The sequence below is a fragment of the Tribolium castaneum genome, chromosome 10 (genome assembly GCF_031307605.1).
Source record: "Tribolium castaneum strain GA2 chromosome 10, icTriCast1.1, whole genome shotgun sequence".
NCBI lineage: Eukaryota > Metazoa > Arthropoda > Insecta > Coleoptera > Tenebrionidae > Tribolium > Tribolium castaneum.
Genome location: NC_087403.1, coordinates 11,497,117 through 11,520,912, shown reverse-complemented (window position 1 = coordinate 11,520,912; position 23,796 = coordinate 11,497,117). Strand labels below are relative to the sequence as shown.

Sequence of the window (23,796 nt, the reverse complement as noted above, 5' to 3'; positions counted from 1 at the left end):
TTTGTCTTTTTTTCAAAATTAAAGCTGATAAAATTTCCTACAAAATAGTTATTTGCATTTTTCTTGTAGGACCAACCATAAACGAGTTATAGAGTTGGATATAAATAATATTTAACAAAAAGTTGCTTTAAAATAAAATGTTTGAAAAACTGAAATTAAACTAATTTAATTGTGTCTAACACTTTAGTAGAGGAAAAAGGAAAAAACATAAAAGTCACTAAAGGTTTCAGAGTTGTCTTTAGTTGTCATATTAATAACAATAACAATAATAATAATAATACTAATAGTACTAAATTTGCTTATATGCAAACGCTTAATTAAGGTAACAGTGTTTTGGTTTCTTGCTTATATCTCGAAAACAGTTACTCCTATCAATTTTTATCTTTTTACTAAAATTCAAGCCGATAAAATTTCTTACAAAATAGTTATTTGCATTTTTCATGTTGGACTAACCATAAGCGAGATATATGATTGAAAATAATTAATATTTAAAAAAAAAGTGCTTTAACAGAAAATGTCTTGTGATTTAAAATACACTTAATTTATTGGGTCCAATACTTTATTAGAAGAAAAAGGAAGTGACATAAAAGTCACTGAAGTCTTCAGAGTCGTTTTTAAATGCTGCAGTTTCGTCTTCGTCTCAAACATTGAAAACTGAATTACATTTTTGTTCAGTAACAGTCACAGTTTTCTTATTGGTTTTTTGCTTATATCTCGAAAACAGTTACTCCTATCAATTTTTATCTTTCTGTCAAAATTAAAGCTGATAAAATTTCCTACAAAATAGTTATTTACATTTTTCTTGTAGGACCAACCATAAGCGAGTTATAGAGTTGGATATAAATAATATTTAACAAAAATTTGCTTTAAAATAAAATGTTTGAAAAACTGAAATTAATCTAATTTAATTGTGTCTAACACTTTAGTAGAGGAAAAAGAAGAAGACATAAAAGTCACTAAAGGTTTCAAAGTTGTCTTTAATCGTCATATTAATAACAATAACATTAATAATAATAATACTAATTGTACTAAATTTGCTTATATGCAAACGCTTAATTAAGGTAACAGTGTTTTGGTTTCTTGCTCATATCTCGAAAACAGTTACTCCTATCAATTTTTATTTTTTTACTAAAATTCAAGCTGATAAAATTTCCTACAAAATAGTTATTTGCATTTTTTATGTAGGACTAACCATAAGCGAGATATAAGATTGAAAATAATTAATATTTAAAAAAGAAGTGCTTTAACAGAAAATGTCTTGTGATTTAAAATACACTTAATTTATTAGGTCCAATACTTTATTAAAAAAAAAAGGGGGTGACATATAAGTCACTGAAGTCTTCAGAGTCGATTTTAAATGCTGCATTTTCGTCTTCGTCTCAAACATTGAAAACTGAATTACATTTTTGTTCTGAAACGGTAACAGTTTTTACTTTGGTTTTTTGCTTATATCTCGTAAACAGTTACTCCTATCAATTTTTATCTTTCTTTCAAAATTAAAGCTGATAACAGTTTGAAAATAATTAATATTTAAAAAAAAAGTGCTTTAACAGAAAATGTCTTGTGATTTAAAATACACTTAATTTATTAGGTCCAATACTTTATTAGAAGAAAAAGGGGGTGACATATAAGTCACTGAAGTCTTCAGAGTCGATTGTAAATGCTGCATTTTCGTCTTCGTCTCAAACATTGAAAACTGAATTACATTTTTGTTCTGAAACGGTAACAGTTTTCACTTTGGTTTTTTGCTTATATCTCGAAAACAATTACTCCTATCAGTTTTTATTTTTTTTTTAAAATAAAGCTGATAAAATTTCCTACAAAATAGTTATTTGCATTTTTCTTGTAGGACCAACCATAAGCGGGTTATAAAGTTGGATATAAATAATATTTAACAAAAACTTGCTTAAAAATTAAGTGTTTGAAATACTGAAATTAAACTAAATTAATTGTGTCTAACACTTTAGTAGAGAAAAAAGAAAAAGACATAAAAGTTACCAAAGTCTTCAGAATCGTTTTTAGTCGTCATATTAATAACAATAACATTAATAATAATAATACTAATAGTATTATTATTAGTATTATTATTATTAATGTTATTGTTATTAATATGACGACTAAAAACGATTCTGAAGACTTTGGTAACTTTTATGTCTTTTTCTTTTTTCTCTACTAAAGTGTTAGACACAATTAATTTAGTTTAATTTCAGTATTTCAAACATTTAATTTTTAAGCAAGTTTTTGTTAAATATTATTTATATTCAACTTTATAACTCGCTGATGGTTGGTCCTACAAGAAAAATGCAAATAACTATTTTGTAGGAAATTTTATCAGCTTTATTTTAAAAAAAAAATAAAAACTGATAGGAGTAATTGTTTTCGAGATATAAGCAAAAAACCAAAGTGAAAACTGTTACCGTTTCAGAACAAAAATGTAATTCAGTTTTCAATGTTTGAGACGAAGACGAAAATGCAGCATTTACAATCGACTCTGAAGACTTCAGTGACTTATATGTCACCCCCTTTTCCTTCTAATAAAGTATTGGACCTAATAAATTAAGTGTATTTTAAATCACAAGACATTTTCTGTTAAAGCACTTTTTTTTTAAATATTAATTATTTTCAAACTTATATCTCGCTTATGGTTAGTCCTACATGAAAAATGCAAATAACTATTTTGTAGGAAATTTTATCAGCTTGAATTTTAGTGAAAAGATAAAAATAGATAGGAGTAACTGTTTTCGAGATATAAGCAAGAAACCAAAACACTGTTACCTTAATTAAGCGTTTGCATATAAGCAAATTTAGTACTATTAGTATTATTATTATTAATGTTATTGTTATTAATATGACAACTAAAGACAACTCTGAAACTTTTAGTGACTTTTATGTCTTTTCCTTTTTCCTCTACTAAAGTGTTAGACACAGTTAAATTAGTTTAATTTCAGTTTTTCAAACATTTTATTTTAAAGCAAATTTTTGTTATATATTATTTATATCCAACTCTATAACTCGCTTATGGTTGGTCCTTCAAGAAAAATGCAAATAACTATTTTATAGAATATTTTATCAGCTTTAATTTTGAAAGAAAGACAAAAATTCATAGGAGTAACTGTTTTCGAGATATAAGCAAGAAACCAAAAAACTGTTACCTTAATAAAGCGCTTGCATATAAGCAGATTTAGTGCTGTTAGTATTATTATTATTAATGTTATTGTTATTAATATGACGACTAAAAACGATTCTGAAGACTTTGGTGACTTTTATGTCTTTTTCTTTTTTCTCTACTAAAGTGTTAGACACAATTAATTTAGTTTAATTTTAGTATTTCAAACATTTTATTTTTAAGCAAGTTTTGTTAAATATTATTTATATCCAACTTTATAACTCGCTTATGGTTGGTCCTACAAGAAAAATGCAAATAACTATTTTGTTGGAAATGTTATCAGCTTTAATTTTGAAAGAAAGATAAAAATTGATAGGAGTAACTGTTTTCGAGATATAAGCAAAAAACCAAAGTAAAAACTGTTACCGTTTCAGAACAAAAATGTAATTCAGTTTTCAATGTTTGAGACGAAGACGAAAATGCAGCATTTACAATCGACTCTGAAGACTTCAGTGACTTATATGTCACCCCCTTTTCCTTCTAATAAAGTATTGGACCTAATAAATTAAGTGTATTTTAAATCACAAGACATTTTCTGTTAAAGCACTTTTTTTTTAAATATTAATTATTTTCAAACTTATATCTCGCTTATGGTTAGTCCTACATGAAAAATGCAAATAACTATTTTGTAGGAAATTTTATCAGCTTGAATTTTAGTGAAAAGATAAAAATAGATAGGAGTAACTGTTTTCGAGATATAAGCAAGAAACCAAAACACTGTTACCTTAATTAAGCGTTTGCATATAAGCAAATTTAGTACTATTAGTATTATTATTATTAATGTTATTGTTATTAATATGACAACTAAAGACAACTCTGAAACTTTTAGTGACTTTTATGTTTTTTCCTTTTTCCTCTACTAAAGTGTTAGACACAGTTAAATTAGTTTAATTTCAGTTTTTCAAACATTTTATTTTAAAGCAAATTTTTGTTATATATTATTTATATCCAACTCTATAACTCGCTTATGGTTGGTCCTTCAAGAAAAATGCAAATAACTATTTTATAGAATATTTTATCAGCTTTAATTTTGAAAGAAAGACAAAAATTCATAGGAGTAACTGTTTTCGAGATATAAGCAAGAAACCAAAAAACTGTTACCTTAATAAAGCGCTTGCATATAAGCAGATTTGGTGCTGTTAGTATTATTATTATTAATGTTATTGTTATTAATATGACGACTAAAAACGATTCTGAAGACTTTGGTGACTTTTATGTCTTTTTCTTTTTTCTCTACTAAAGTGTTAGACACAATTAATTTAGTTTAATTTTAGTATTTCAAACATTTTATTTTTAAGCAAGTTTTGTTAAATATTATTTATATCCAACTTTATAACTCGCTTATGGTTGGTCCTACAAGAAAAATGCAAATAACTATTTTGTTGGAAATGTTATCAGCTTTAATTTTGAAAGAAAGATAAAAATTGATAGGAGTAACTGTTTTCGAGATATAAGCAAAAAACCAAAGTAAAAACTGTTACCGTTTCAGAACAAAAATGTAATTTAGTTTTCAATGTTTGAGACGAAGACGAAAATGCAGCATTTAAAATCGACTCTGAAGACTTCAGTGACTTATATGTCACCCCCTTTTTTTTCTAATAAAGTATTGGACCTAATAAATTAAGTGTATTTTAAATCACAAGACATTTTCTGTTAAAGCACTTCTTTTTTAAATATTAATTATTTTCAATCTTATATCTCGCTTATGGTTAGTCCTACATAAAAAATGCAAATAACTATTTTGTAGGAAATTTTATCAGCTTGAATTTTAGTAAAAAGATAAAAATTGATAGGAGTAACTGTTTTCGAGATATGAGCAAGAAACCAAAACACTGTTACCTTAATTAAGCGTTTGCATATAAGCAAATTTAGTTCTATTAGTATTATTATTATTAATGTTATTGTTATTAATATGACGATTAAAGACAACTTTGAAACCTTTAGTGACTTTTATGTCGTCTTCTTTTTCCTCTACTAAAGTGTTAGACACAATTAAATTAGTTTAATTTCAGTTTTTCAAACATTTTATTTTAAAGCAAATTTTTGTTAAATATTATTTATATCCAACTCTATAACTCGCTTATGGTTGGTCCTACAAGAAAAATGCAAATAACTATTTTGTAGGAAATTTTATCAGCTTTAATTTTGAAAGAAAGATAAAAATTGATAGGAGTAACTGTTTTCGAGATATAAGCAAAAAACCAATAAGAAAACTGTGACTGTTACTGAACAAAAATGTAATTCGGTTTTCAATGTTTGAGACGAAAACGAAACTGCAGCATTTAAAAACGACCCTGAAGATTTCAGTGACTTTTATGTCACTTCCTTTTTCTTCTAATAAAGTATTGGACCCAATAAATTAAGTGTATTTTAAATCACAAGACATTTTCTGTTAAAGCACTTCTTTTTTAAATATTAATTATTTTCAATCTTATATCTCGCTTATGGTTAGTCCTTCATAAAAAATGCAAATAACTATTTTGTAGGAAATTTTATCAGCTTGAATTTTAGTAAAAAGTTAAAAATTGATAGGAGTAACTGTTTTCGAGATATAAGCAAGAAACCAAAACACTGTTACCTTAATTAAGCGTTTGCATATAAGCAAATTTAGTACTATTAGTATTATTATTATTAATGTTATTGTTATTAATATGACAACTAAAGACAACTCTGAAACCTTTAGTGACTTTTATGTCTTTTCCTTTTTTCTCTACTAAAGTGTTAGACACAGTTAAATTAGTTTAATTTCAGTTTTTCAAACATTTTATTTTAAAGCAAATTTTTGTTAAATATTATTTATATCCAACTCTATAACTCGCTTATGGTTGGTCCTACAAGAAAAATGCAAATAACTATTTTGTAGAATATTTTATCAGCTTTAATTTTGAAAGAAAGACAAAAATTCATAGGAGTAACTGTTTTCGAGATATAAGCAAGAAACCAAAAAACTGTTACCTTAATAAAGCGCTTGCATATAAGCAGATTTAGTACTATTAGTATTATTATTATTAATGTTATTGTTAATAATATGACGACTAAAAACGATTCTGAAGACTTTGGTGACTTTTATGTCTTTTTCTTTTTTCTCTACTAAAGTGTTAGACACAATTAATTTAGTTTAATTTCAGTATTTCAAACATTTTATTTTTAAGCAAGTTTTTGTTAAATATTATTTATATCCAACTTTATAACTCGCTTATGGTTGGTCCCACAAGAAAAATGCAAATAACTATTTTGTAGGAAATGTTATCAGCTTTAATTTTGAAAGAAAGATAAAAATTGATAGGAGTAACTGTTTTCGAGATATGAGCAAGAAACCAAAACACTGTTTCCTTAATTAAGCGTTTGCATATAAGCAAATTTAGTACTATTAGTATTATTATTATTAATGTTATTGTTATTAATATGACGATTAAAGACAACTTTGAAACCTTTAGTGACTTTTATGTCTTCTTCTTTTTCCTCTACTAAAGTGTTAGACACAATTAAATTAGTTTAATTTCAGTTGTTCAAACATTTTATTTTAAAGCAAATTTTTGTTAAATATTATTTATATCCAACTCTATAACTCGCTTATGGTTGGTCCTACAAGAAAAATGCAAATAACTATTTTGTAGGAAATTTTATCAGCTTTAATTTTGAAAGAAAGATAAAAATTGATAGGAGTAACTGTTTTCGAGATATAAGCAAAAAACCAATAAGAAAACTGTGACTGTTACTGAACAAAAATGTAATTCGGTTTTCAATGTTTGAGACGAAAACGAAACTGCAGCATTTAAAAACGACCCTGAAGATTTCAGTGACTTTTATGTCACTTCCTTTTTCTTCTAATAAAGTATTGGACCCAATAAATTAAGTGTATTTTAAATCACAAGACATTTTCTGTTAAAGCACTTCTTTTTTAAATATTAATTATTTTCAATCTTATATCTCGCTTATGGTTAGTCCTACATAAAAAATGCAAATAACTATTTTGTAGGAAATTTTATCAGCTTGAATTTCAGTAAAAAGTTAAAAATTGATAGGAGTAACTGTTTTCGAGATATAAGCAAGAAACCAAAACACTGTTACCTTAATTAAGCGTTTGCATATAAGCAAATTTAGTACTATTAGTATTATTATTATTAATGTTATTGTTATTAATATGACAACTAAAGACAACTCTGAAACCTTTAGTGACTTTTATGTCTGTTAGCGCCTCTTTTCATTTAGGGGTTTTTGTAATCTTCTTACTAAGAGATAAGAGTAGTAGTAGTCGCGAAGCGATCGGGTGGCAGCCACACGCCGCATTTTACAGTACATTTTTTAATAGTTAATTTAGTTGTGCCGTACCGTCAAGGTTCTCTTTTTTTCCTATTCTTCCTCTTTCCTTACTTCTTCCTTCTTACATCGATCTGCACTTTGACGGACCACTCGGTAAGTTTTTTTTGTGTTGTTTTAAATAGCCTTTCTTTTACGCATTAACATTTGGTCCTTCGAGCCACCGGATCTTCGTTTAGTTAAATCTAGAGCATTGGTATCGCTATTTTTGGAACGCGTTGTTGCAAAAACCCTTCGCTTATCGAGTTATTATCGAGTTATCGCTTTAGCTTATCTCTTGTCGCTGTTGCTCGCATACGTCCTCGCTTATTAGAAATTCGTTTAAATTTATCATGGCTCCAACTAAAGAGAATGAATTAAAGTCTCTTCAAGGCAAGCGTCAATCACTTTTTTTGAGAATTCAGCGTTTATATAACGACTCTAGAAACCTGGATGATGAGACGGTTTGCAAAAACTTTAAAATTAGATATAATACACTAGAAGAAACGCGCCAATTGTTTAGTAATTGCATTGATTCGATAAATTTAGTAAGTTTAGAACTCGACCCTGACTATACGCCTAGCTTTGCTGAGTTGGAGGCGGTGGACGAATTATATTGTCACATTGTAGAAGCAGCAAAAAAGGTTTTTACAAAAACTGAAAGTTTGCCCAAGCCGGTGAAAGCTATAGCAAAATTGCCCAAGATCGAATTGATGGAATTTTCAGGAGAAATGTCCGATTGGCCAATTTTTTATGACACGTTTAGAACTTTAATACACGAAAATCCCGATTTAGACGATATTACTAGAATGCATTACTTATTGGGAAAATTGACGGGTAAAGCTTTGCTGGTTTGCTCTGGAATACAACCAACAGGAGCAAATTATCCCATCTTATGGAAAGCGCTCGTAGAAAAATATGATGATAAACGTCTTCTGGCTAATACTTATTTGTCGCAAATTCTTGACTTTAGACCTTTACAAAATGAATCGGTAGTTTGTTTAAATACATTTTTGGAAAAGTTTGATACAGCGGTGAACGCTTTGAAACAATTAGACATAGAAAATCTTTCGGACTTTATTATAAGTTCAATCGCACTTTCAAAATTAGATGGTCAAACTCGTAGACATTTTGAGCTGTCACAGAAAAAATCTGAAATTCCTTTGTACAAGGAAATTGTTGACTTTGTAAAGGATCACACAAAAATCTTAGCTTGTACTTTGAAATCAACTACTACAACAGCCAATCGAACGAACTATAGCGCTCCTTTCAGTAAACCTAGTAGAACCCATTCGCTTGTTGTTAGTAATCGCGCATCGAATAATATTTGTCCAATTTGTAACGAGGCTTCTCATTTAGTTTATCAGTGTGCGAAGCTTTTAAAGTTAGGTCCCTTGGAAAGATATCAATTAGTCAAAGATAAAGCTTTATGTTTAAATTGCCTTAGTCCGAAACATAAAATAATCGCTTGTAAATCGACAACCACTTGTAGTTTGTGTCGAAAAAGACATCATTCTCTGCTTCATTTTGATAAACCGCACATTGAGACATCAGAACAGCCTGCTAAAAAGGATTTGGTTTCAATTAGTGACGTTAATAGTACTTCCCGCGAGCCCCATAGTTTTTGTGTCGCTTCAAATACTAGCTTTAAATCATCTAGATATAGTAACACTTTGCTTGCTACCGCAATAGTAGAAATATTCGCTCCAAATTCGAAAAAGAAATTAGTTAGACTTTTAGTAGACCCCGCTAGTCAATCGCATTTTATTACTACAAATTGTTGTACCCGCTTAAATTTGCCAATTAGAAAAATTAACGCTTCTGTTAAAGGCATAGGTGCCATCACGCATCCTATAAAAGGAAAAATAGATACGGTCATTGCTTCTCGCTTTAATTCAGATTATAGATACAAGTTCGAGGCTTTAGTTATCGATCAAATTATTGACAATTTGCCAGATCGAAATATTCCGCAATCATCTATAGAAAATTTGCTTAATCTTCCGCTAGCCGACGAGAAATTTTTTGAGTCGGGGGAAATCGATGGAATAATTAGTGGTAAATTGTTTCCGCAAATATTAGGCCCGAACAAAGTAGAAGGTTCACTTGGAAGCCCAATCGCTTTAGAAACTACACTAGGATACATAGTTATGGGCGAAATACCATATGTAGCCGCGAATTGTGAAACACATTCATTTTGTTTGATTGAGGAACCATCTCTAGATAAAGCACTTGAAAAATTTTGGTCAATGGAAGAGGTTCCCAGTCCCAGTGTTTCATTGAATAAAGATGACGCAAAATGTGAAGAACTTTTCGTTTCTACGGTTAAACGCGAACCGTCCGGAAAATACATAGTCTCGCTTCCTTTTAAAGAATTTCCTCCTAATTTGGGTAGTTCATTTCAAAACGCTTTTCGAAGATATCTAGCTTTAGAAAGAAAATTTCGCTCAATGCCAGCATTTCATCAAAGTTATTGCGATGCAATACAAGACTTCATCGAGCAAGGTCACATGTCTTTAGTAGAGCCACATAGATTGAATAGCGAATCTTCATTTTACATTCCGCATCATGCTATTTTTAAGGAAAGTACTAGTACTCCACTGAGAGTTGTGTTTGATGCTAGCGCCAAAGGTAGTAATTCGCTTTCTTTGAACGATGTTTTATATACTGGTGAAAAATTACAAACCGATATAGTTTCTTTGCTACTGAATTTTAGACTATTTGCTGTAGCCATGACCGCTGACGTACGTCAGATGTATAGACAAATTTGGCTTAATCCCGATCATCGATGCTTTCAAAGAATTCTCTGGCGATTTTCGATTAATGAACCTCTCCAAACATACGAAATCAATGTAGTCTCTTTTGGAGTCAAAGCCTCGCCATTTTTAGCTCTTCGTACAGTTAAGCAACTTGCCTCGGACGAATCTAGAAATTTTCCGTTAGCTTCAGGAATTGTAAATAGAGATACATACATGGACGATGTTGTAACTAGTGTTCCTACCAGTGAAGAAGCTATTGCGTTGTACCGCGATTTAATTGGTTTGTTTAGGGCCGGGGGGTTTAGCTTAACCAAATGGACAACAAACTCTAATGAACTATTGTCAGAAATTTTAGAACCGGAACGCTGCTTTCAGCCCGTTGAATTTAGCAATGATTCCTTGAAGGTCTTAGGTTTTCAGTGGCATCCGCAAACCGACTTGCTTGGTTTTAAAATTAGTGTTCCTGACATAGAATGTACGAAACGGAATATTTTGTCAATAATTGCTCGCATTTGGGATCCTTTAGGATTGTTGGCTCCCGTTACCTTATATGCAAAATTATTGATTCGGGAAATTTGGGTTCAAAAACTTGGTTGGGACGATCCTGTATCGGCTGATATACAAAAAATTTGGAGTCTTTTAAAAAGAGAGTTGCATCTTTTGGAAAACTTTGAAATTCCGCGTCATTTAGGAACTTGTAGTAATTTACCTGTGACAATTGTTGGATTTGCAGACGCATCAGAAAAGGGTTATGGAGCGGTAGTGTATGTAAAAGTTCCAGAAAAGGTACCTACTGTTAGAATCATTTGTGCTAGATCAAAAGTTGCTCCGTTAAAGTCACTTTCGATACCCAGATTAGAGCTTTGTGCTGCGCTTCTTTTAGCTAGACTGATCCATTTTGTAGAAAGCACTTTCCAATCGCGATTAATTATAGAAAACATTGTTGCTCTGACTGATTCTTCGGTCGTACTTAACTGGATAAACGCATCTCCTCATCGTTGGCACACTTTTGTAGCAAATCGCGTGGCAAAAATTCAAGAATTAGTGCCGTCGGTTAATTGGTATCATGTCGATGGGAAGGAAAACCCAGCCGACCCAATTTCTAGGGGTCTAACACCGGCGCACCTTTTAAACCACCCGATTTGGCTAACTGGTCCTAGTTGGTTATTTATGGACGAACAGTTATGGCCTATTAACTCTTCAACTAATACAGACGAACCTCCTCTCGAAGAGAAACCGATAGTTCTCGTCACTTTCTCACGTTGTGTCAACCCTTTACGACAACTTATAGATAGATCGTCTTCGTATAGTAAATTGCGCAATGCAGTTGTATATGTTCTCAGATTTCTTAAGATATTGCCAAAAGGAAATCCTATTACACTCAAAGACTTAGAAACCGCTGAATTAACGCTAGTTAGACTTGTCCAAAGAGAACATTTTGCTTCAGATTTAGCTTTGTTAGAGCAAAATAAACCTTGTTCGCCTAAAATTCGTGCCTTATGTCCGTTTCTTAAAGATGGAGTTATTAGAGTAGGAGGACGTCTATCAAACTCAAATTTAGAATATGATCAGCAGCATCCGTTTTTGCTGCCCAAAAAAGACCACTTGGTGGATCTCTTAATAGACTATTTTCACCAACGTAATTTACATACTGGTCCGCATCTTACACTGTCGTTGTTGCGTCAGAAATTTTGGATTTTAGCTGCACGAAATGTTGTTAGACATCGCATTCGCAACTGTAATTATTGCTTTAAATTTCGTCCTCGCGCAACTTTCCCATGTATGGCGGATTTGCCCGCTCCTAGAATTACAGAAGCGAAACCATTTTTGCACAGTGGTGTAGATTATGCCGGACCATTCTATATCACTCTGACTCGTCGTAGAGGTGTAAAAAGCCAGAAAGCTTATTTATGCTTATTTATTTGTTTAGTTACCAAAGCCTTACATCTAGAAGTGGCTTCTGACCTATCCACTGCGACTTTTATTAATGCCTTTAAACGTTTTTTATCCCGTCGTGGTCCATGCTCGGTTTTGTATTCCGATTGTGGTACAAATTTTATTGGAGCTAAAACTGCCCTAGACGATTTGTCAAAATTTGTGACCTCACAAGAGTATCATTCTAGTATTGATGATGAATTGATAAAACGAAATGTAGTATGGAAATTTAATCCTCCAGCAGCACCTCACTTTGGAGGAATCTGGGAGGCAAACATTAAAAGTGTGAAGTCTCATTTAACTAAAGTTATTGGCACCCAAATTTTGACTTATGAAGAATTTACGACGGTTATTACTCAAATAGAGGCTTTATTAAATTCTCGACCATTGTGTATGCTCAGCTCGGATCCTAACGAGCCGTTAGCTTTGACGCCTGCTCATTTTTTGACAGGGACGCCCCTTCAATCGCTACCAATTCAAAATTTAGACATGTCGACTAATTTAGTAACCCGAAAAGAACTGCTCGATCAAATTTTGCAAACGTATTGGAAACGATGGCACGTGGAATATCTACATAATTTGCAAGTTCGTCAAAAATGGAATAAGCCATCTTCTCCAATAAAGGTCGGTACGGTCGTAGTTTTGCGGACGGATAACACCCCACCGTTGCATTGGCCATTAGGGGTCGTTCAAGAGGTCTTTCCTGGCAAGGATGGGATAGTTCGCGTCGCCAGCGTCAAAACTCCCAATGGTCTTTATAAACGACCTATAGTTCGTCTATGTCCCCTTCCAAATCAGTGATCGTTTTGATCCTATAATTTTGTTTTTAGTTATTTGTTCTTTGGGTGGATGCAATTACTTGCAGTTTAATTTAATTTAATATTTATTATTATTATGCGGAAGGGAACTTATATTTCTTTTCTTTAGTTGATAATTTAGTTTTAGTTAACTTCATTCCTTAACGGTCGGGGGGAATGTTAGCGCCTCTTTTCATTTAGGGGTTTTTGTAATCTTCTTACTAAGAGATAAGAGTAGTAGTAGTCGCGAAGCGATCGGGTGGCAGCCACACGCCGCATTTTACAGTACATTTTTTAATAGTTAATTTAGTTGTGCCGTACCGTCAAGGTTCTCTTTTTTTCCTATTCTTCCTCTTTCCTTACTTCTTCCTTCTTACATCGATCTGCACTTTGACGGACCACTCGGTAAGTTTTTTTTGTGTTGTTTTAAATAGCCTTTCTTTTACGCATTAACAATGTCTTTTCCTTTTTTCTCTACTAAAGTGTTAGACACAGTTAAATTAGTTTAATTTCAGTTTTTCAAACATTTTATTTTAAAGCAAATTTTTGTTAAATATTATTTATATCCAACTCTATAACTCGCTTATGGTTGGTCCTACAAGAAAAATGCAAATAACTATTTTGTAGAATATTTTATCAGCTTTAATTTTGAAAGAAAGACAAAAATTCATAGGAGTAACTGTTTTCGAGATATAAGCAAGAAACCAAAAAACTGTTACCTTAATAAAGCGCTTGCATATAAGCAGATTTAGTACTATTAGTATTATTATTATTAATGTTATTGTTAATAATATGACGACTAAAAACGATTCTGAAGACTTTGGTGACTTTTATGTCTTTTTCTTTTTTCTCTACTAAAGTGTTAGACACAATTAATTTAGTTTAATTTCAGTATTTTAAACATTTTATTTTTAAGCAAGTTTTTGTTAAATATTATTTATATCCAACTTTATAACTCGCTTATGGTTGGTCCCACAAGAAAAATGCAAATAACTATTTTGTAGGAAATGTTATCAGCTTTAATTTTGAAAGAAAGATAAAAATTGATAGGAGTAACTGTTTTCGAGATATGAGCAAGAAACCAAAACACTGTTTCCTTAATTAAGCGTTTGCATATAAGCAAATTTAGTACTATTAGTATTATTATTATTAATGTTATTGTTATTAATATGACGATTAAAGACAACTTTGAAACCTTTAGTGACTTTTATGTCTTCTTCTTTTTCCTCTACTAAAGTGTTAGACACAATTAAATTAGTTTAATTTCAGTTGTTCAAACATTTTATTTTAAAGCAAATTTTTGTTAAATATTATTTATATCCAACTCTATAACTCGCTTAAGGTTGGTCCTACAAGAAAAATGCAAATAACTATTTTGTTGGAAATTTTATCAGCTTTAATTTTGACAGAAAGATAAAAATTGATAGGAGTAACTGTTTTCGAGATATAAGCAAAAAACCAATAAGAAAACTGTGACTGTTACTGAACAAAAATGTAATTCAGTTTTCAATGTTTGAGACGAAGACGAAACTGCAGCATTTAAAAACGACTCTGAAGACTTCAGTGACTTTTATGTCACTTCCTTTTTCTTTTAATAAAGTATTGGACCCAATAAATTAAGTGTATTTTAAATCACAAGACATTTTCTGTTAAAGCACTTTTTTTTTAAATATTAATTATTTTCAATCATATATCTCGCTTATGGTTAGTCCTACATGAAAAATGCAAATAACTATTTTATAGGAAATTTTATCAGCTTAAATTTTAGTAAAAAGATAAAAATTGATAGGAGTAACTGTTTTCGAGATATAAGCAAGAAACCAAAACTCTGTTACCTTAATTAAGCGTTTGCATATAAGCAAATTTAGTACTATTAGTATTATTATTATTAATGTTATTGTTATTAATATGACAACTAAAGACAACTCTGAAACCTTTAATGACTTTTATGTCTTTTCCTTTTTCCTCTACTAAAGTGTTAGACACAATTAAATTAGTTTAATTTTAGTTTTTCAAACATTTTATTTTAAAGCAAATTTTTGTTAAAAAGTATTTATATCCAACTCTATAACTCGCTTATGGTTGGTCCTACAAGAAAATTGCAAATAACTATTTTGTAGGAAATTTTATCAGCTTTAATTTTGAAAAAAAGACAAAAATTCATAGGAGTAACTGTTTTCGAGATATAAGCAAGAAACCAAAAAACTGTTACCTTAATAAAGCGCTTGCATATAAGCAGATTTAGTACTATTAGTATTATTATTATTAATGTTATTGTTATTAATATGACGACTAAAAACGATTCTAAAGACTTTGGTGACTTTTATGTCTTTTTCTTTTTTCTCTACTAAAGTGTTAGACACAATTAATTTAGTTTAATTTTAGTATTTCAAACATTTTATTTTTAAGCAAGTTTTTGTTAAATATTATTTATATCCAACTTTATAACTCGCTTATGGTTGGTCCCACAAGAAAAATGCAAATAACTATTTTGTAGGAAATGTTATCAGCTTTAATTTTGAAAGAAAGATAAAAATTGATAGGAGTAACTGTTTTCGAGATATGAGCAAGAAACCAAAACACTGTTTCCTTAATTAAGCGTTTGCATATAAGCAAATTTAGTACTATTAGTATTATTATTATTAATGTTATTGTTATTAATATGACGATTAAAGACAACTTTGAAACCTTTAGTGACTTTTATGTCTTCTTCTTTTTCCTCTACTAAAGTGTTAGACACAATTAAATTAGTTTAATTTCAGTTTTTCAAACATTTTATTTTAAAGCAAATTTTTGTTATATATTATTTATATCCAACTCTATAACTCGCTTATGGTTGGTCCTACAAGAAAATGCAAATAACTATTTTGTTGGAAATTTTATCAGCTTTAATTTTGACAGAAAGATAAAAATTGATAGGAGTAACTGTTTTCGAGATATAAGCAAAAAACCAATAAGAAAACTGTGACTGTTACTGAACAAATATGTAATTCAGTTTTCAATGTTTGAGACGAAGACGAAACTGCAGCATTTAAAAACGACTCTAAAGACTTCAGTAATTTTTATGTCACTTCCTTTTTCTTCTAATAAAGTATTGGACCCAATAAATTAAGTGTATTTTAAATCACAAGACATTTTCTGTTAAAGCACTTTTTTTTTAAATATTAATTATTTTCAATCATATATCTCGCTTATGGTTAGTCCTTCATAAAAAATGCAAATAACTATTTTATAGGAAATTTTATCAGCTTGAATTTTAGTAAAAAGATAAAAATTGATAGGAGTAACTGTTTTCGAGATATAAGCAAGAAACCAAAACACTGTTACCTTAATTAAGCGTTTGCATATAAGCAAATTAGTACTATTAGTATTATTATTATTAATGTTATTGTTATTAATATGACAACTAAAGACAACTCTGAAACCTTTAGTGACTTTTATGTCTTTTCCTTTTTCCTCTACTAAAGTGTTAGACACAATTAAATTAGTTTAATTTCAGTTTTTCAAACATTTTATTTTAAAGCAAATTTTTGTTAAAAAGTATTTATATCCAACTCTATAACTCGCTTATGGTTGGTCCTACAAGAAAAATGCAAATAACTATTTTGTAGGAAATTTTATCAGCTTTAATTTTGAAAAAAAGACAAAAATTCATAGGAGTAACTGTTTTCGAGATATAAGCAAGAAACCAAAAAACTGTTACCTTAATAAAGCGCTTGCATATAAGCAGATTTAGTACTATTAGTATTATTATTATTAATGTTATTGTTATTAATATGACGACTAAAAACGATTCTGAAGACTTTGGTGACTTTTATGTCTTTTTCTTTTTTCTCTACTAAAGTGTTAGACACAATTAATTTAGTTTAATTTCAGTATTTCAAACATTTTATTTTTAAGCAAGTTTTTGTTAAATATTATTTATATCCAACTTTATAACTCGCTTATGGTTGGTCCCACAAGAAAAATGCAAATAACTATTTTGTAGGAGATGTTATCAGCTTTAATTTTGAAAGAAAGATAAAAATTGATAGGAGTAACTGTTTTCGAGATATGAGCAAGAAACCAAAACACTGTTACCTTAATTAAGCGTTTGCATATAAGCAAATTTAGTACTATTAGTATTATTATTATTAATGTTATTGTTATTAATATGACGATTAAAGACAACTTTGAAACCTTTAGTGACTTTTATGTCTTCTTCTTTTTCCTCTACTAAAGTGTTAGACACAATTAAATTAGTTTAATTTCAGTTTTTCAAACATTTTATTTTAAAGCAAATTTTTGTTAAATATTATTTATATCCAACTCTATAACTCGCTTATGGTTGGTCCTACAAGAAAAATGCAAATATTTATTTTGTAGGAAATTTTATCAGCTTTAATTTTGACAGAAAGATAAAAATTGATAGGAGTAACTGTTTTCGAGATATAAGCAAAAAACCAATAAGAAAACTGTGACTGTTACTGAACAAAAATGTAATTCAGTTTTCAATGTTTGAGACGAAGACGAAACTGCAGCATTTAAAAACGACTCTGAAGACTTCAGTGACTTTTATGTCACTTCCTTTTTCTTCTAATAAAGTATTGGACCCAATAAATTAAGTGTATTTTAAATCACAAGACATTTTCTGTTAAAGCACTTTTTTTTTAAATATTAATTATTTTTAATCATATATCTCGCTTATGGTTAGTCCTACATGAAAAATGCAAATAACTATTTTATAGGAAATTTTATCAGCTTGAATTTTAGTAAAAAGATAAAAATTGATAGGAGTAACTGTTTTCGAGATATAAGCAAGAAACCTGTTACGTTTGGAAAATCCACCCTGACTTAGAAGGGCGGGTCAGGGTGTAATTTTAATGCCCTTAACGGCGTCAGAGTGAACGGCTGACGTCGGAGCGTCAATGTTCCTGTTCCTTCTGTGATGTCCGCTTTTTTGTCAACCTTACAAAGAAATGTTTTTTTTTCTTCCTTATATGTGGCTCGGTGCGTCCCGCATTCAGTTGTGGGCAAACTTGAATGTCGCAGCCTTTTAGTGCCCACTGTCCTGAAAATGTTTCTGGTTAAAACCGTAGGTTGGTACCTTGATAACTTAGTTGGGAAAATCGTCGGAAATGCTATCCGTTAGGGCCGGATAGCCTCCTTATTTCCATTTGCCTGCCCTAGGGGTTCCCATGTGGGCTATGGGGGCCTTAGTTTAATTGCCCATGTCATTGTTTACATTTTCTTATCTGTTTTGAATTTGAATCTAACCTGTAATTGTCAATCTTAGTTACCTTTCTAAACTCCCTAGTTTTCCTCTTATCTTCTGTTTAGCGCGTAAATTTTAAATTTTCGTTTCCGTTTCACTTTTTTTTTGAGTCTCGTTCTTTAAAACTCCGAACGGAAATCGTTCTAGCACTTTTGTCCTAGCTCCGTTGTGGGAGTCATCTCGAGTGATCAGATTTTAGATCATCTCACATTATTGTGGAGATTTGCGGTCATCGAGTGTGAAAATTTAAGTATCGTATGGAGTGATTCGTTGTGAGTGCAGCTTCACTAAGATTTTCGTGGTAAATGCTCGCACCATCGCCGTAGCCGAATAGTCGGATTCGCAGGACAAAACTCTTTTGCTAACACGAGGAAGCCGCCCAACATCAAAGGCTTCAAATTGGGGGGGAGTAAAACCTTCGAGGGGACCTAACATCCCATCATCTCTCGTTCCGGACGTGGTCCTTCGCCGTTATCACCAAACCCGCCATCTGCGAGGTCAACAGCTACCTCTGAGGGAGCCCCTCATCGAAAAGACGGTCAGGCAAGCCTTTGTTAATTACGGACGCGCCGGAACCCCCCTAACCTCGAGCCTTTTTGCTGTCTCGTGTGTTCTCTTTCTTCCAATTTTTTTTTTGTTTGATCGCCTCACGATCAAAGGTAATATTGCTGATCTCATTTTGTAATTTAATATATATAATTTCGTTGTAAATCGTCTCTGGGCATATCGGTTGGTAGATTCGGTTATTAATTTTGCGCTTATCGATATCAGTCACAAAACATAGATCTATGAGTTTGCGGCCGACAAAGAATAATATTCCGAGCACGTGATCGGTATAAGAGAATCACTTTTCTCCTGTCTACTTGTCCAGCGTAGATAGAATAGTATTTTTTTTATTTCTTTAATAATTTTTAATTTCCTACATTTTTTTAAATCTTTGTTATATAATATTTTAATCCATTAAAATTTAATTTCGGGGAAACCCCTTTTTCTTTCCTTTCTTTTTTTTCCCTCTAGTTGGGGTTATACAACTAGTGGCGCCCAATAACTTCGGTTTATAGTTCTTTGTGATCACCCACGCCCAACACCCAGAGCCGGCTGGCACCAACTTGTGTTACTTAGGTAACATATTTTGGCGCCCAACGTGGGGCCACGTTTTCTGAATTGTGTGGGAATTTGTCGTTGAGTTAGAAATATTCGGGTTGGCCGTTCTGGTCGTTATTACTGTTAAAAGATGGATCCACATCGGTTAGGTCGTGATGAATTAAGATATGAGCTATTAGTAAGGGGTTTTTCCGATGTTAGGGCAGAAACATTGAGCTCGTTGCGGAGGAAATTGTCTGAGCTGCTGCGTACCGAGTCATTCGGGGAACTCGTCTTAGATAGTAGCGTAAAGTTAGATAGGGTGGATGAATTAAGAATTGTCAACACGAAAGTGGTTGAATTAAAGCATTCGTTGGAAGCCGTAGCGCGCTTGCAAAAAAATAGTAATGACCACCGAGTTTTTGAAAGCAAGTTACGCCATCTGTACGGTCGGGTAATTCGGGTGCAGCAGTCTCTTAGCTCGGAAACACCTGACGAAGCTGTCGAAAACGCTATCGCCAACATCCTTCAGGAATTGGATGACATAGACATGTCCCTGAACCTAAAACTCTCGAGTGCCGACCCTTCTGTAGCGATGGGAAGTTTGCCATCCCCAATAGTGGAGGGCGCCCAGGGTTTGCCGGTTCAGGTTCGTAGTCATCCACAACCACCAGTACCGGTTTATAAATGGGGCATCACTTTTACCGGAGAGAAGGACGGACTAAGCGTGAATGCGTTTATTGAACGGGTGGAGGAGTACCGAGTGGCACGCTCCTGTACCGAGGCCCAACTGACCGACTCAATTATAGATTTGTTGGGAGGTAGCGCCCTCATTTGGTACCGGTCGGTTCGGGCGGAAATTTCGACATGGACGGATTTTGTGCAACGGTTGCGGGCGGAGTTTTTGCCCTTCGATTACGAAACGGATTTATGGGGCGAGATCCGATCACGGGTTCAAAGCTCGTCTGAACGCGTGGGCAACTATTTCGCTTGCAAGGTGAATTTATTTAATCGTCTCCCCACAAAACCTACCGAGGAAGAGAAACTAAAAGTATTGCGTCGGAATATTTCCCCATATTATATCCGCGGTCTCGGGCTGAGCGATGTAACGAGCGTCCAGCACCTCTTAGAACTTTGCAAAAAGCTGGAAGTTTCTAAGCAATATGCTTCTGTCACTCGTCCGGCAATAAATCAGGTAAATTTATTAGAGCCAGACCTTGCAGGTCCCGGAACTTCGGAGCCAGACATTAAACTTGAGCCGATCGAGAGTGTCTGTTGGAACTGTAACGAGCGGGGACACTACTTTTCCGGATGTAAAAAGCCGCGAAGACAAAGGTTTTGCTATCGATGTGGGAAGAAAGATGTGGTAAAAAGTCAGTGCTCTTGCAGTTCGGGAAACGCGGACGGGGATCGTGGAAAAGCCGGACCACGATCTCAGCAGTAACGGGAGCAACGGCGGATAATTCATGGCAGGAGTGGCTTAACCTTATTCGTACCGAATTTAAAAAGGCCAAGATTGAAGCGCTTTTCGCAAAGCAGACGGGGGATCCGCGACCCTATTTAGACGTATCGATACACGGAATTAAGTTCTCTGCGTTGTTGGATTCGGGAGCCACTCAAACGGTATTAGGTTGTAGTGGGTGGGCTAAAGTAAGCTCATCCGGTGTAGTTTTAGAACCACCAAGTAGTGTTTCAGTTAGGGTTGCAAATGGGGAATGTTGCAAGGTTATGGGGTCGGCCAATTTGCCAATTGTTTTGAACGACCGCGTGAAGTTAATTAAGGTATTGGTGGTGGCCAATTTAGAGAGTGATCTCATCTTGGGAATTGACTTTTGGAAGGACATGGATATTATCCCTTGTTTTCGGACTAATCGTTATTGTTTCGGCTCGAGACAAATACCGGATCACATATCAGCAATCGCTGATAAAAAGGTTTCGGAACAAGGGTTGTTAAAGTTTAAAGAAATGATAGGACAGTTCTTTGAAAGAATGGGGTCGGAGCTAGGGTGTGCACGAGGCATACAACACAAAATCACCGTGGGTGATCACCAACCGATTAAACAGCGGTACTATCCCGTGTCGCCGTTCATTCAGGAGAAAATTAATGAGGAAGTGGATAAAATGCTTACTCTAGGCGTAATTGAACCGTCGCGGTCGGCGTGGTCTTCACCAGTTGTGATGGTGAAGAAGCCAAATAACGAGTATCGGTTCTGTATAGATTTTCGGAAGGTCAATCAGATTACCAAACGCGATGCCTATCCACTTCCCTACATCAACACTATCTTGGATCGGTTACGCAATGCAAAGTATCTCTCGTCAATTGACATAAAGAGTGCATATTGGCAGATTGAGCTGGAGGAGTCAAGTAAGGAAATAACCGCGTTTACTGTACCGGGTAAGGGGCTCTTTCAGTTCCGTCGTATGCCGTTTGGTTTGAATAACGCCCCTGCCACCTGGCAAAGGTTTGTCGACCAGGTCCTGGGAGCAGATTTAGAACCTATGGTTTTCGTTTATTTAGATGATGTGATAATCGCCACTCCGGATTTCGCCACTCACTGTGAAGTAGTGAAAAAAGTTCTAGATCGACTTTCAGGGGCGGGTTTGACACTAAATCAGGAAAAATGCGAATTTTTAAAACCCCAACTTAAGTATCTGGGATATGTTGTGGACGAAAATGGTCTTCGGACGGACCTGTCGAAGGTGGAGTGTATGGTCGATTATCCCACCCCCAAAAATGTCCGAGAAGTGCGGCGATTTATAGGGCTTGCTTCATGGTATAGGCGGTTCATTAAAGATTTTTCGACTATATTATCCCCTTTGGCCAAACTTACTCGTAAATCGCAAAAGTTCGTCTGGTCAAAAGAAGCAGAGGAGGCTTTTTGCAAAATTAAACAGTGTCTCGTAACTGCGCCGATCCTGGCGTGTCCAGATTTCTCCTTGCCGTTTATTCTTCAATGTGACGCGTCACAAGTCGGGTTAGGTTGTGTCCTTAGTCAGAATTTTTCGGACGGCGAGAAAGTCATAGCTTACGCTAGTCGGTCTCTGACCCACGGTGAGTCTCGGTTCTCAACAACGGAGCTCGAATGTCTCGCGGTATTGTGGGGAATAGAAAAATTTCGGCCCTATATTGAGGGGACTAAGTTAAGTGTGATAACCGATCACTTCTCTTTACTGTGGCTCCATAAACTCCAAAATCCTTCAGGTAGATTAGCTCGTTGGTCGTTAAGGTTACAAGGTTACGAGTTCGACATTATTCATCGAAAAGGGAAATCCCATGTGGTGCCAGATGCTTTATCGCGGGCGGTCGAATACATTGATGTTTCTCGGGCGGACCAGGACGACTGGTACAAAGACTTAATACGAAAAGTCACTTCTTCTCCCAATGAATATCCCAAGTGGTGTGTTAGAAACGAAAAACTTTATAAATTAGCTCGTTCTGGACCATGCTCGTCTAATCCGGATAGCGAGTGGAAGCTAGTTGTCCCAAAATCGTGTCGCGAAGCCGTTTTGATAGAGCAACATGATGAACCAACTGCAGGTCATTTGGGGTATTTCAAAACGAAAAAACGCGTTGCTGCTTTATATTATTGGCCTAAAATGGATGCAGATATTGCTCGATACGTTCGTCGATGTGAGGTCTGTCAGAGCCAGAAACCCGAACAACGCCCCCCATACGGGAAGATGGGTAGAAGAGAAGTCTCGCAACCGTGGGAATTAGTATGTACGGACCTTATGGGTCCTTTTCCCCGATCCAAAAAGGGAAATCGGTTTATTTTGATTGTAGCTGATTGCTTTACCAAATATGTACTTCTGTTCGCATTAAAATCGGCAACGAGTAAAGAAGTCGCATATCACCTGGAAAACGATTTGTTTTTGGTATATGGAGTCCCAAATTTAATTATATGTGACAATGGGAAGCTGTACGTAAGTAAAAAGGTTAAAGACATGGTTGCGTCTTATGAGTCCAATATAACGTTTAATCCAAACTATCATCCGCAAGCCAATCCTAGCGAAAGGATCAACCGAGTCGCCAAAACTGCAATTAGGTGTTATCTAAAAGACTCTACGCACCAAGAATGGGACGCAAATTTAAGTAAGGTCGGTTTTGCGTTACGAACTGCGGTACATGAGGTCACGGGGTATAGTCCAGCTTATTTAAACTTTGGTAGAGAACTGTTTTTATCGGGAAAGCTCCATAAAATCTTCCAAACTAATGAAAAGGGTGATGTCATAGATTTTGCGGGGAGAGATAGTTTAGCTTGTCACGTAAAGGAATTGCAACAGCTATGCGATATAGTAAAAATGCGGTTAGATCAAGCGTACGCTCATAGTGCTAGGCGTTATAATTTACGGACTCGCCCCCTATCGTTAGAGAAAGGTCAAGTCGTCTGGAAGCGGAATTATGTTTTGTCGAAAGCGGGTGATAATTTTGCGGCCGGACTCACCCCGAAGTTCGTCAAATGTATCGTACACCGTCGAGTTACGTCCAATGTGTATGAACTACTG

General features: G+C 33.5%; 1 long non-coding RNA gene across 1 annotated transcript; it reads right to left on the bottom strand.

The window, feature by feature from the left end:
- Positions 1–10,105: 10,105 nt before the first annotated feature.
- Positions 10,106–13,413, bottom strand: LOC135267251 (uncharacterized). The gene is made up of 2 exons (XR_010335641.1): positions 10,435–13,413; positions 10,106–10,387 (listed from the first exon to the last, which is right to left on the bottom strand). It is a non-coding gene; the product is annotated as an uncharacterized LOC135267251 (long non-coding RNA).
- Positions 13,414–23,796: the final 10,383 nt, after the last annotated feature.